This window comes from Lissotriton helveticus, chromosome 6, assembly GCF_964261635.1.
Source record: "Lissotriton helveticus chromosome 6, aLisHel1.1, whole genome shotgun sequence".
Taxonomy (NCBI): domain Eukaryota; kingdom Metazoa; phylum Chordata; class Amphibia; order Caudata; family Salamandridae; genus Lissotriton; species Lissotriton helveticus.
Window position 1 is genome coordinate 2108118416 of NC_136067.1, and position 9793 is coordinate 2108128208.

Sequence of the window (9793 nt, forward strand, 5' to 3'; positions counted from 1 at the left end):
CCCACGTTTAAAAAGACTGAATAACAAGTTTAAAGGCCCTGAATGGACAAACATCATCCTTGAAGATTTTGAAAAGTTAGAAATAAGTGACGAGAGTGATGACAAATTGATCACTGATCAAACTGACGAATAAGTGAGGCCAACTTGAGAAGTACACAGAGTAAATACTGTGTGAAAGTTACAAAGAGGGGTTGAGACGCCTTAAAAGTCGATAATGGCTGATTCGAGTGTTGCTAGAAGACCGAAACTAAAGTGCTTGAGAACCTGTTGCAGAATATGCATATGTAGTGTAGCAATAGTGGTTATAGTATGGATAGGATTAACTGTAGCTATTCCATATCTAATGAATCAACATATATTAAATAACACTAGTATAGCTGATAAGGTAGATACACCTGAGAAGACTGAGATACATAAGACAGCACTTAGTATTAAACAACGTGAGGTAAATTTAAAAGCATCAGATGAGGAGGACTTACATTATAGTAGAGTAAAGAATAGAACACATTTAAATGTATTTGCTAACCTTTTAGTACACTATGTAGAAGCTATGGAATTCAATGACTGTTATGTCTGTACGAAATTACCTACTTCTGTAGCTGAGGGTGTCACTTACCACTACTTGCCCTTGACATATGCTATGTCATGTAGTGTTTTAGCTAGTCTCTTTTATAAGAAAGGACCTTTACAATACTATTATTCAAACTCAGATGTGATATTTTCAGAGTTGCCTATTAGAGGTAACCTAGATCCTGTACATACTAAAAGTGATGTAACGCGTTATATGGGTGAATACTTCCTGACTGAAAACACAATAGATATAGCTGAAGCTCACAAGAATAATCTAACCTGCCTTTTACATGAAAAAGAAAAGATATTTTTGAATTAAGTTGAGAAAAGGAGACAGGATTTCCAAAAGAAAGCTAAGGAACACAAAAATAAGGTTCCTAAATGGGCTGAAAATATGTGGTTTACTTCAAATGGCAAGACCCATGCTGCTATGTTGCTGGATTTTAAAAAGAAAGGGAAACTCTGTCTCCATAGAGAGAGAACGAGTTATTACAACAATGTATTCATTGGTTCCAGTGAATGTAAACAAACTTATAAGGTAATTGGGGGTTGGGGTTTCAAAGATGGAACTGAACCTGTATTGCAAATCATCAACAGTGGTTGATCGCTTATCGACTGACACTGCTGGAGGATTCTTGATGATCAATACCGAACTGGTTGCGATCAGATCAATGGTTTTACAAAATCGACTTGCTCTTGACACATTATTAGCAAAAGAGGGCGGAGTCTGTAGAATGCTGAAGGCGCAACATTGTTGCACTTACATACAAGATAAAAGTGTGGAATTAAAGATGTGAGGAATATTACTAATTTGGAAAAGGAACTCAAACCACTCGAGGTTGATAGTGCCTGGAATAGACTAATAGATGGTCTCTCCTCAATAGGTAGCTGGTTTACTAATGTAGGTAAAACACTTGTAGGTATAATACTGAAGCCAATGGCAGGAGTAGCTCTCCTGATTTTCGGAAATGCTGCAAACAAAAGAACTTTTACAGTAAATAAGAAAGGGAAAAAGAGAAATATTGATGAGGTGGAATTAGAAGAGCTGAATGGAAATATATATAAGAAAATTAAAAGTTTCCACATGAATAATGTGAAACGACCAAACAAGTAGTTTGAAGAAATTGAATTGGGTGATTGGTGAAAAGTTGGCATCTGTTTTCATTAATTAGTGATGATATAAAATATCATCAAAGAGGGGATTGATGAAGCAAGGATACACATTCCTTGCGACTTGCTTAGTCAAGAATCTTCAAAGTAATTATTAATGTATTAACAAACATGTTTTGTGTACTAAAATTGCATCACATTATACGTTAGGTATCTAAGTGACGCTTGCCAACGTGCTTTCCTGATGTTAATACGCTTGCATCTAAAATGGCTGCTGCCAAACTGGTTTTCATCTGCGCATGCGTCCGTCATACTTATGTGACTTCACGTACTAACCATTCTGGAGGGAAACTCTTGCTTCTGCGCATTCGTGCCTTTAACTTTTAACCATAGGAAGCTTGCATAGCTGCCTGCGCTAAGATTGTCTGTCTTGCCTAACCAACTAAAACGCATTAGTAAATGGATTTATATGGGATCAGTGTAGTAATAAGTGGTATACATTGCATACATTTATTCTTTGTCTAAAACTGTTCTTTTCTATTCTTACATGTATCCAAATTCATGATGACATGCTGTACTGACAAACTCCATCTTTGGTGGGACTGAGTCTGTGCGAAAAGCATCAATGTCCCTGAAACTTCAACTTTTGGACGCCTTCCAAAGGACAATGTGCTAGAAGATGCTCGTGGGAATTGCACCTTGACCCACAATGAATGGACTGAACTCAATGAAATTAGTTACTTTTCTGAGCATGCTCAGATGACCAAAAAGACGTAATGTGAACTTGGAAAATGGGCGTATTCATAGAATGAATATTAAGAAGGACATGTAACAAATTTGTGTGGTGTGATGACCTCTCCTCATTCCTTGTCCAATCAAATTTGGGGATCCTGACACCTGCAACAATGGGGGGTGGTACATTGCCCCGAACAATATTATAACTAGGGTGGGCTTAGTTAGTTAGTTGTCCGAATAGCTGACCTGTCACTGACCCAACGCACTCAATAGGTACTGGGAGCAGAGGTGCTGGCGGAGCACTCTGTCAGAAGATTCAAAACCCAGATCGGAGTTTGGAGAACCTAAGTGCTGGCGAAGCACTTTGACAGTGGACTTAGAAATTTCCCTGGGGATTTGGCTGTTAGCTGCAGAGAGGAGTAACGCTGGTGCTGCAACTTTAACTGCGGGTGCTGGTCGTAGTCCTTGGTGGTCCCGTCTTGATCCAATTTGGCTGTACCTGTCCTGATTGTTTTGGTCTGCACCTGCTTGCCTTGCTGGCATCCTTCTTGGGGTCCTGTCCTCATTCCTGCCCATGGTCGGGGTTGGATTTCCTAGCACCACTTAGGTAATTATAGTAGAGCTTGTTCGCTACACCTACACTGCGTTATTTGATGTTTCTATGCCTAACGACTTTTCCTTCTATTTCATTGCAAGTATCATTCTAATATGCATGTTCTTAATTGATAATGAATTATTTAAAAATGTTATGGTTTCATATATTCAAAAATTTACCTTAGATAAAGGTTTTCAAAACTTCCCGAGTCTGTGATTATTATATGAGTGCAAATGTTATTTTTCCTATCTATCTTTAAACTAACACTCTGATCCTGTCGGACTCTAGGTACCGGAGACAAGGATTGGTAAGTGAACATAATAGGTCCAAATGTTAGGATATCAACTGATGTCGAGTTTGTAGCGTGGGTTACCTGGTTAGACTCATAAGGGGCCCAGGTGAGTATGTCTGGTGACCTGCGCGCTCTATCAGCAGGATATTCTACTCTGGGTGTTCCACTGAACAATACTATTCACTTGTATTACTTTTGCCCAGGACCACTTCTGACCAAAGGGGAATGAAGGAGATTCACTCACTAGTACAGTACATGCCCAGAGCAGCACATGACCAACCCCTCACCAAGACCTTCCCTTCTGCAGAAAACAAAGTATGAAAGATATCAAAGGTGATCAAGCACTGGGCTGCAACTTGTCATGCAAGAAAGCACTCTACAGCGGGTAAAAGATGTGCTTGCTGACATGTAGTATCATGCATTGGAAATGGCTAGGATAGTCTTGACAGAACTAGTGTGCAACTCAATACCTTGTTAATATTTTGAGCTCATGGTGCTTACGGTTTGTTCTAGACCAGTCATCGCTGACTGGCACTGGGTTCATCCACAGAGACTTACTTACCTCTTAGTTTTGAGCCTCATTTATGCTGAAACATAAAATAAATACACATAACCCAGAAAGGTAGGCTGCTCTAAAAGTAGCTGGAATACTGAATTTGGTGAGAAGTCATTTGTGTAGATCAGTGGTTCTTAACTGTGGTCCGTGGACTCCTGGAGGTTCCACAGCGCATATTCATGGGGGAGACAGACTGATATCTCTAACCATAATTATACGCCAATCATATGCATTTTGAGCTAAATAATTGTATAAAAACAGATTCACCTAGAAGGATATTGGGTTCATCAAGCAACAATAATACTTATTTTAAGTCAGTACGGTATAACCTTCCCAATGTGTTTGAAAAATGTCTTAATAGAATCCATAAATATATGGTTAAAAAATAATAACAATTAGGATAATGTTTTTAGTTGGAATCTTCTGCTACTTCATGATGGAGCATGTGTTAATGCACAACAACCTGAACCAGCAATCAGCTGTTATTAATAACAATGCTTCACTCTTTATGATTTTCTGGAAACACATATGTATTTGCACACTTAGAAAGCCAGTGTTCTAAGCCCTCTTTGATCTATGACTTATGTACACCTAGACAACCCAAAAGAGTCTTCCAGGCTGCATGTACTCCCACCCGCTGCTTTACATGAGCAGCACTTACAGACTCCAAGCACTTCCAATTTATTTTGAAAGGGGGCTTTCCCGCACTTTTCATCAGAGCTAAAATATTTCCATAAGCAAAGTACCACTTCTGATAGCAGAATAAACTGTCAAAATTAGTCGTCTTTTAGCTTTTAGACAATAATGGCCTTTGCCTACTTTTGACATTAAAATCCTGCGTGGCCACCAGCTTTGTCCTTAAAATGTTTGATTGTTGCCCAGTCTGTCCAAGGCCAATGCCAATCCCTGCAGGACCTTCTCCACTCTGAGCCTCTTCATCTTCTAGGATATTTACAGTGCCATTTTAGGACTTAGAGGGACCAGGCTTCCTCAATCTGTTCTGCACATATTTACCAAACCTTCCAGAAAGGATGGATAATTCATCACATGCAAGTCTTGAGGAATAAATCTCCTCCCTCTATTTGACATCTGAGACAGGATGGCCCAGGGCTATGCTGTGTTCACCACAGCTGTGGTGGGTTAAATAAGTTATATGAAAATAAGTAATTTGAATGGTATGATACAATACCTGGTAGAAAGCCATCATCTGTGTGAAAGAGAACATCTTCAGGGGCCCGGATCCCCCTCACAGGCTACCCAGAGCTTATTAAACGTGTCTGGGATATATACGATGACAACCTTACTTATTGCAGATATTCTGCCGCTCTGGGGTAATTGTAAAATAGCAATTTTGGCCTCTAGTAAACTAAAGGTGGGAATCTCTTCAATGCTGGGCAAATATAGTATGATGTCACGCCCCTCCCCCACCCCCCCCCAAGGGGACCCATAGAATCCTTCACCTCCTGCCCCTCCCCCCCAGGGGGGGGGGCCATAGAATCCTTCCCCTCGCCCCCCCCCCCCTCCCCGGTGTCCAGTGACCCCCCTCAGCCTGGGTCAGCTCCACCTCTCTCTGGTGCTCGTGAAATCATAAACACAAACAGTGATGACGCTGCACTCACCCCTGACCCGGGGATCCTGCTCTGTCTGCTGCAAACCCTGAGTTCGGGGGTCAGCTGTCAGGACAACACACTGGTCCCTCTGCGCATGCGCAGACCCTGGCGGGCATATGTCATGGTTGCACACTGGTCGCGCCGCGCCGCGCATGCGCAGACCCCTAAACCTCAGTCTTGATCCCAACTAGTAGCTGAAGGTCCGCGCTTGCGCAGTTGTAAACATTCGATCTTTTCACAAACACGTAACCCGAGTACAGCGCATGCGCAGATCCGCATTCACGACCTCCGGAAGTGACGTCCTCCGTAGCTGCAGCCAGTGAGTCTGACTCGCAGAGAGCGGAGCTGCAGCCCCGGGGGCGCCTCGAAGCGGCGGCTTCATCTCCAGGCGCTGTGAGGCCTGGTGAGTCAGTGGAGAGGCTGAGGAGGGGGAGGAGGGGGTGAGAGGGGAGGGTAAGAGGGGGTCATCTCTGTCATCGACCCTCATCCCTCAGCATTGACCCCTCTGACCCTGTGTCTCCTCCTCCTGGAGGCGCCTCGAGGCCTTTACAAGCCTCAGTTTATGATCTGCATTTTTATAAACCATTCGTGAATTCTGTATCTATGCACTCAGAGCACAGGTCCTGAACAAGCATTGGCAAAGCCAAGAGATTTCACCCATGCAAAGTCTCTTGGCTTTGCCAATGTTTGTTTAGCCATGCTGCACAGCTCAAAGCAGAGCAGAGCGCTGACGCCCCAGAGTGCACCGCGGCCTGGGACTGTGTTATTCTTTGTCATGTTCACAGCAGCTCGCGAGCTTTGCATCATGTCTAAATAAGCATTGGCAAAGCCAAGCACCTCTCATGTTATCTGAGAGCTGTTTGGCTTTGTTAATGTTTTTAGTGACGATGCGAGGAGCGTTGGCTGCAACATTACTCCAGGGCTTCCAACACCTGGGAAATGTGGAGATGATTTCATAAACACAGTCACTCATTTAATTACAATACCACACAAGCAATATTCCCTCTATTTTTATCCTCTGTGTGCGAGAGAGTAAGGTCTCTGTGCCCTGCAGCCAAGGCTATGTGCTCAAAGAACCTGGCCACGCGTGTAGACCAGGACTTAAAGTGAGATGAAAAAACTAGGGTGTCTCTCAAAAGGCATGACCAATGCAATGAAGGGCGTGGCTTAAAAGCAATTAAGATAGTTTAGCATAGTGTGCCACCCAACTGATATTTCGCTTCTTCTGTCATTGCATCCAAATATATAATACAAGTATCTTTACACCTACAAGAAGCCAGGATTATTGGCTTTGTCAATGGTTGTTCGTTGCATAAAGTTGTATATCATATTGTAAATGCTTCCGGTCTAGTGGTAGAGGTTGTGGCTTAATGCTCGAGCTGCCTACTTGGGAGATGGGTTTTCTGTCTCGGGTCAGACTAACATTCTGTGATTCTCTGCAAATCAGTGAATCTCCCCAGGCATATAAATAAAAAAATCCAGTAAATCGCTCCACTACCTTTGGGTTGAGTTCCCACTATATAAAACTTGCTACATTTCTTTTCTAAATGAGGGGCTGATGGCTTGCCTGTTGAAAGAATTTATGTTAAATGCAGCCCATGACGTACGCTGTGATCAGGGGAGCAACTAGACCCGACCTTCGGAAGGGGGGCTAACACTCCCACCCAGGGCTAGCCCTAGCACGCGTCACACACTGTGAAGTAGTGTTTCTTGGCGCCCCATCTCCTTCTTCTCCATGAATTCCATCACTACCACTCACCACCATCCAGGATCATCTGAAAGCACACGTTGTGCTTTTAAACGTCCTGCATTCCTTTTCGTAAAGCAGCACGGCTGCAGGGCTGATTGTGGGCCTTTTGAAAGTATTTATGTTAATCACAGCGTCCGTCAAGGGCTGCATTTAGCATAAATACTTTCAAAAGGCACACAATAAGCCACACAGATGAACTGTATTTAGAAAATAAATGCATCAAGTTTAAAAGCACGTACTTGTTCTTTCAGATGATTCTGAAAGCACACCTCATGTTTGTAGACTTGTTGCCTTTCTTTTCTAAATAGAGCACAGCTTTGGGGTTGGTTGTATGCCTTTTGAAAGTATTTGTTAAGTGCAGCCCTTGACGGGCACTGTGATTAACATAAATACTTTCAAAAGACCCACAATCAGCCGAGCTCTAGTTAGAAAGGAAAGGCAGCAAGTACATGTTATGTTAATTAAACTTTTAGAGTGCAACGGTTACCCTGAGGTGTCCTGGCGCTATGCACTGCATATCAGGAGAAATGATGTCACTGAGTAAACAGCCATGTTTTCAGCCCCTTGTAAAAGAGAGGAGATCTGCTGAATTTCTCAAATGGAACGGCAGATCATTCCAGGTGATGAAACTCCTAGCTCCCCAACTGGCTTTTTAGGTCTCGTATAGGGCAGCGCATGCGCTGCCTCTGCGAGGCATCAAGTAATCAGTATTACTTCTGAAACTCCACCCATTGCATTTGTCTTTGTATTGTCGCTTGCCATTGGTGGAATCTGGCATTGCTGTTCTTATCTTGCGCATTGTTGGCTTGTGGTCCGATACATCACTTCCTTTTTCTTTGGTTTTTAGAGGAAGCAGCAGGGACAAATACAGTTAACTTACGCTGCTGGCTGTTATCTTCTTATTTAGGGACTTCTTTTTTTCTTGTGGCATTTCCACATGTGGCAGCTTCCTGCACTTACCTAAACCTGTTTATTTATTTACCTTTAATTTATTCATAACTAAATCAGGCTGAAATGATGCTGCCCATGCAGAGGCTCGAACCCTGTTTTTCTGCTCCAAAGTCAGCAGCGTTATTGCTGAGCCACATCTTTGCACCGTTTGTTGTATTTGGTTTCAGATGGTACATTTGTCCCTCTCAACCGTGTTTTTTTAAAATTGTTTCTGTCTCCATGTGTATTATTTTTTTCTATTTATCTCTCCCCACCCCCCTCCGAGATTCTTGTTTATTTTTTAATAAGTAAATAATGCAGCCCACGCCGAGGATCGGAACCCTGTTCTCCAGCTCCAAAGTCAGCAGCGCACGCAGCCTGCCATCTGTGTTGTGTCAGGTTACAAATGGTTTCACTTTCGGGGCTTCGCTGCTGCGCTTGTTGTAAATGCCCCTCCTTTCGGTGCCTGGTTCTCTCCCAGGTGATTTCACTCACTGAATATTTTTGTGGGCTATCATATCGGCGTTCGCGCTTCTTTCTATTCCGGCATGTGATGGCCTCTCATTCCTCCTCCTGTGTGGGTCTGGCCAAGGCTGGCGATGGAGAACTCTTTCAATTGTCTCTAAACACTTCACTGTGAACACACCCGTCAAGAGGCCCCATGTTATGTGCTTCACCTTGCGTCAGGCTCTTTCATGACCTCTTCCCCAAACCGTATGTTCCATTCTGTGACTTGTAGCGTCAACATGTACATTTTAGAAATGGTCGTGGTGGTATTGCCGTGGCATGCGACCATTTGGACACAAAGTCTTAAGTTACTAACACGCTTTTATAATAGTGATAGCCAACGTACATAGCCACGAGTATATTTTTATATTATTTTCCTTTAATTGTTTTCATGATTCCCGAGTGAACATGTCACTTATCTAATGAATGTTGAAATAACTTTGACCCCACTAATACAAGTTCCGAGCGTTAACAGGACATGCCTTAAATACTTCGTGTGCCGTGCCATGTAGCTTTAATTATATACACCAGCCCCACCCCCAGAAATCAACCCGCAGCCACTCGCAAACAATGCACACGGTTTTCTGTCGAGCAAAAATGTATTTCTATTTTTTGAAATACGAGTTCCAAGCTTGAACAGAACGTTCGCGAAGTAATTCTCTCTAAACACTTCACTGTAGACGCACCCGTCAAGAGGGTCCATGTTATGTGCATCACCATCGCCTATTGAAAATACAAGTGAATATCAAAGCATTGTTGCTCTGCACAACTCCAAAGCCAGTTGTTTTATCTGTTTCTGGCACATGTGCAACCCAGAAAAGCATTCTTCCACCTCTAAAGTGGCAACCCTGGACAATTTGGAGGCAGTCTCTAGAACAGGAGCTGCTGCCACAGGTGAAGCAACAGGAGCTGCTGTCACAAGTGAAAGATATAATTGCAAACAATAAGTGCCAGGAAAGGAGGAAGTCATTTGCAGAAACCCACACAACAAGAGGCCCATTCAACCGGCAAGTTTCCATTCAGATGATGTTCGGTTGTTTTAGCTCTGCTGCTCTTTTCACGTTCTGCCAAACTGCTTTAATCTCTTGTTTTTATCTTGGTTAACCGAGTTTGTGGAAGATGATAGTTAAACACATGT

At 42.9% G+C, this 9793-nt stretch overlaps 1 protein-coding gene across 3 annotated transcripts in view; it reads right to left on the reverse strand.

Annotated features, from left to right (window-relative positions):
- LOC144764069 (uncharacterized) overlaps positions 1-5574 on the reverse strand; it is an 87244-nt gene extending 81670 nt beyond the window's left edge. For all 3 annotated transcript variants that reach the window (XR_013596307.1, XM_078650225.1, XM_078650224.1), the window contains exon 1: positions 5478-5574. The gene's annotated coding sequence lies outside the window, so the exon portion shown is untranslated. The remainder of the gene's footprint in view (positions 1-5477) is intronic.
- Positions 5575-9793: the final 4219 nt, after the last annotated feature.